A 6,000-nucleotide genomic window follows, 5' to 3' on the forward strand; every position below is an offset into this window, starting at 1 on the left:
GATATGTATATAACATCAAGTTAAAACACTGGGACAGATATGTATGTTACATCAAGTTAAAACACTGGGACAGATATGTATATAACATCAAGTTAAAACACTGGGACAGATATGTATGTTACATCAAGTTAAAACACTGGGACAGATATGTATATAACATCAAGTTAAAACACTGGGACAGATATGTATATAACATCAAGTTAAAACACTGGGACAGATATGTATGTTACATCAAGTTAAAACACTGGTACAGATATGTATGTTACATTAAGTTAAAACACTGGTACAGATATGTATGTTACATCAAGTTAAAACACTGGGACAGATATGTATGTTACATTAAGTTAAAACACTGGTACAGATATGTATGTTACATCAAGTTAAAACACTGGGACAGATATGTATGTTACATCAAGTTAAAACACTGGGACATATATGTATGTTACATCAAGTTAAAACACTGGTACAGATATGTATGTTACATCAAGTTAAAACACTGGGACAGATATGTATGTTACATCAAGTTAAAACACTGGTACAGATATGTATGTTACATTAAGTTAAAACACTGGGACAGATATGTATGTTACATCAAGTTAAAACACTGGGACATATATGTATGTTACATCAAGTTAAAACACTGGTACAGATATGTATGTTACATCAAGTTAAAACACTGGGACAGATATGTATATAACATCAAGTTAAAACACTGGGACAGATATGTATGTTACATCAAGTTAAAACACTGGTACAGATATGTATATAACATCAAGTTAAAACACTGGGACAGATATGTATGTTACATCAAGTTAAAACACTGGTACAGATATGTATATAACATCAAGTTAAAACACTGGGACAGATATGTATGTTACATCAAGTTAAAACACTGGTACAGATATGTATATAACATCAAGTTAAAACACTGGTACAGATATGTATATAACATCAAGTTAAAACACTGGGACAGATATGTATGTTACATCAAGTTAAAACACTGGTACAGATATGTATATAACATCAAGTTAAAACACTGGGACAGATATGTATGTTACATCAAGTTAAAACACTGGTACAGATATGTATATAACATCAAGTTAAAACACTGGTACAGATATGTATATAACATCAAGTTAAAACACTGGTACAGATATGTATATAACATCAAGTTAAAACACTGGTACAGATATGTATATAACATCAAGTTAAAACACTGGGACAGATATGTATGTTACATCAAGTTAAAACACTGGTACAGATATGTATATAACATCAAGTTAAAACACTGGGACAGATATGTATGTTACATCAAGTTAAAACACTGGGACAGATATGTATATAACATCAAGTTAAAACACTGGTACAGATATGTATATAACATCAAGTTAAAACACTGGTACAGATATGTATATAACATCAAGTTAAAACACTGGTACAGATATGTATATAACATCAAGTTAAAACACTGGGACAGATATGTATGTTACATCAAGTTAAAACACTGGGACAGATATGTATATAACATCAAGTTAAAACACTGGGACAGATATGTATGTTACATCAAGTTAAAACACTGGGACAGATATGTATATAACATCAAGTTAAAACACTGGGACAGATATGTATGTTACATCAAGTTAAAACACTGGTACAGATATGTATATAACATCAAGTTAAAACACTGGTACAGATATGTATGTTACATCAAGTTAAAACACTGGTACAGATATGTATATAACATCAAGTTAAAACACTGGTAAGATATGTATATAACATCAAGTTAAAACACTGGGACAGATATGTATGTTACATCAAGTTAAAACACTGGTACAGATATGTATATAACATCAAGTTAAAACACTGGGACAGATATGTATGTTACATCAAGTTAAAACACTGGTACAGATATGTATATAACATCAAGTTAAAACACTGGGACAGATATGTATGTTACATCAAGTTAAAACACTGGTACAGATATGTATATAACATCAAGTTAAAACACTGGGACATATATGTATGTTACATCAAGTTAAAACACTGGTACAGATATGTATATAACATCAAGTTAAAACACTGGTACAGATATGTATATAACATCAAGTTAAAACACTGGTACAGATATGTATATAACATCAAGTTAAAACACTGGGACAGATATGTATGTTACATCAAGTTAAAACACTGGGACAGATATGTATATAACATCAAGTTAAAACACTGGGACAGATATGTATGTTACATCAAGTTAAAACACTGGGACAGATATGTATATAACATCAAGTTAAAACACTGGGACAGATATGTATATAACATCAAGTTAAAACACTGGGACAGATATGTATGTTACATCAAGTTAAAACACTGGTACAGATATGTATGTTACATTAAGTTAAAACACTGGTACAGATATGTATGTTACATCAAGTTAAAACACTGGGACAGATATGTATGTTACATTAAGTTAAAACACTGGTACAGATATGTATGTTACATCAAGTTAAAACACTGGGACAGATATGTATGTTACATCAAGTTAAAACACTGGGACATATATGTATGTTACATCAAGTTAAAACACTGGTACAGATATGTATGTTACATCAAGTTAAAACACTGGGACAGATATGTATGTTACATCAAGTTAAAACACTGGTACAGATATGTATGTTACATTAAGTTAAAACACTGGGACAGATATGTATGTTACATCAAGTTAAAACACTGGGACATATATGTATGTTACATCAAGTTAAAACACTGGTACAGATATGTATGTTACATCAAGTTAAAACACTGGGACAGATATGTATGTAACATCAAGTTAAAACACTGGGACAGATATGTATGTTACATCAAGTTAAAACACTGGTACAGATATGTATATAACATCAAGTTAAAACACTGGGACAGATATGTATGTTACATCAAGTTAAAACACTGGTACAGATATGTATATAACATCAAGTTAAAACACTGGGACAGATATGTATATAACATCAAGTTAAAACACTGGGACAGATATGTATGTTACATCAAGTTAAAACACTGGTACAGATATGTATATAACATCAAGTTAAAACACTGGTACAGATATGTATATAACATCAAGTTAAAACACTGGTACAGATATGTATATAACATCAAGTTAAAACACTGGTACAGATATGTATATAACATCAAGTTAAAACACTGGTACAGATATGTATGTTACATCAAGTTAAAACACTGGTACAGATATGTATATAACATCAAGTTAAAACACTGGGACAGATATGTATGTTACATCAAGTTAAAACACTGGGACAGATATGTATATAACATCAAGTTAAAACACTGGTACAGATATGTATATAACATCAAGTTAAAACACTGGTACAGATATGTATATAACATCAAGTTAAAACACTGGTACAGATATGTATATAACATCAAGTTAAAACACTGGGACAGATATGTATGTTACATCAAGTTAAAACACTGGGACAGATATGTATATAACATCAAGTTAAAACACTGGGACAGATATGTATGTTACATCAAGTTAAAACACTGGGACAGATATGTATATAACATCAAGTTAAAACACTGGGACAGATATGTATGTTACATCAAGTTAAAACACTGGTACAGATATGTATGTTACATTAAGTTAAAACACTGGTACAGATATGTATGTTACATCAAGTTAAAACACTGGGACAGATATGTATGTTACATTAAGTTAAAACACTGGTACAGATATGTATGTTACATCAAGTTAAAACACTGGGACAGATATGTATGTTACATCAAGTTAAAACACTGGGACATATATGTATGTTACATCAAGTTAAAACACTGGTACAGATATGTATGTTACATCAAGTTAAAACACTGGTACAGATATGTATGTTACATTAAGTTAAAACACTGGGACAGATATGTATGTTACATCAAGTTAAAACACTGGGACATATATGTATGTTACATCAAGTTAAAACACTGGTACAGATATGTATGTTACATCAAGTTAAAACACTGGGACAGATATGTATGTTACATCAAGTTAAAACACTGGGACAGATATGTATGTTACATTAAGATAAAACACTGGGACAGATATGTATATAACATCAAGTTAAAACACTGGGACAGATATGTATATAACATCAAGTTAAAACACTGGTACAGATATGTATATAACATCAAGTTAAAACACTGGGGCAGATATGTATGTTACATCAAGTTAAAACACTGGGACAGATATGTATGTTACATTAAGATAAAACACTGGGACAGATATGTATATAACATCAAGTTAAAACACTGGGACAGATATGTATGTTACATCAAGTTAAAACACTGGTACAGATATGTATATAACATCAAGTTAAAACACTGGTACAGATATGTATATAACATCAAGTTAAAACACTGGGACAGATATGTATGTTACATCAAGTTAAAACACTGGTACAGATATGTATATAACATCAAGTTAAAACACTGGGACAGATATGTATGTTACATCAAGTTAAAACACTGGGACAGATATGTATATAACATCAAGTTAAAACACTGGGACAGATATGTATGTTACATCAAGTTAAAACACTGGTACAGATATGTATATAACATCAAGTTAAAACACTGGTACAGATATGTATATAACATCAAGTTAAAACACTGGTACAGATATGTATATAACATCAAGTTAAAACACTGGTAAAGATATGTATATAACATCAAGTTAAAACACTGGGACAGATATGTATGTTACATCAAGTTAAAACACTGGTACAGATATGTATATAACATCAAGTTAAAACACTGGGACAGATATGTATGTTACATCAAGTTAAAACACTGGTACAGATATGTATATAACATCAAGTTAAAACACTGGGACAGATATGTATGTTACATCAAGTTAAAACACTGGTACAGATATGTATATAACATCAAGTTAAAACACTGGGACATATATGTATGTTACATCAAGTTAAAACACTGGTACAGATATGTATATAACATCAAGTTAAAACACTGGTACAGATATGTATATAACATCAAGTTAAAACACTGGTACAGATATGTATATAACATCAAGTTAAAACACTGGGACAGATATGTATGTTACATCAAGTTAAAACACTGGGACAGATATGTATATAACATCAAGTTAAAACACTGGGACAGATATGTATGTTACATCAAGTTAAAACACTGGGACAGATATGTATATAACATCAAGTTAAAACACTGGGACAGATATGTATATAACATCAAGTTAAAACACTGGGACAGATATGTATGTTACATCAAGTTAAAATACTGGTACAGGTATGTATGTTACATTAAGTTAAAACACTGGTACAGATATGTATGTTACATCAAGTTAAAACACTGGGACAGATATGTATGTTACATTAAGTTAAAACACTGGTACAGATATGTATGTTACATCAAGTTAAAACACTGGGACAGATATGTATGTTACATCAAGTTAAAACACTGGGACATATATGTATGTTACATCAAGTTAAAACACTGGTACAGATATGTATGTTACATCAAGTTAAAACACTGGGACAGATATGTATGTTACATCAAGTTAAAACACTGGTACAGATATGTATGTTACATTAAGTTAAAACACTGGGACAGATATGTATGTTACATCAAGTTAAAACACTGGGACATATATGTATGTTACATCAAGTTAAAACACTGGTACAGATATGTATGTTACATCAAGTTAAAACACTGGGACAGATATGTATATAACATCAAGTTAAAACACTGGGACAGATATGTATGTTACATCAAGTTAAAACACTGGTACAGATATGTATATAACATCAAGTTAAAACACTGGGACAGATATGTATGTTAAATCATTTAAAACACTGGTACAGATATGTATATAACATCAAGTTAAAACACTGGTACAGATATGTATATAACATCAAGTTAAAACACTGGTACAGATATGTATATAACATCAAGTTAAAA

This window comes from Salvelinus alpinus, chromosome 26 (genome assembly GCF_045679555.1).
Source record: "Salvelinus alpinus chromosome 26, SLU_Salpinus.1, whole genome shotgun sequence".
Taxonomy (NCBI): Eukaryota; Metazoa; Chordata; class Actinopteri; order Salmoniformes; family Salmonidae; genus Salvelinus; species Salvelinus alpinus.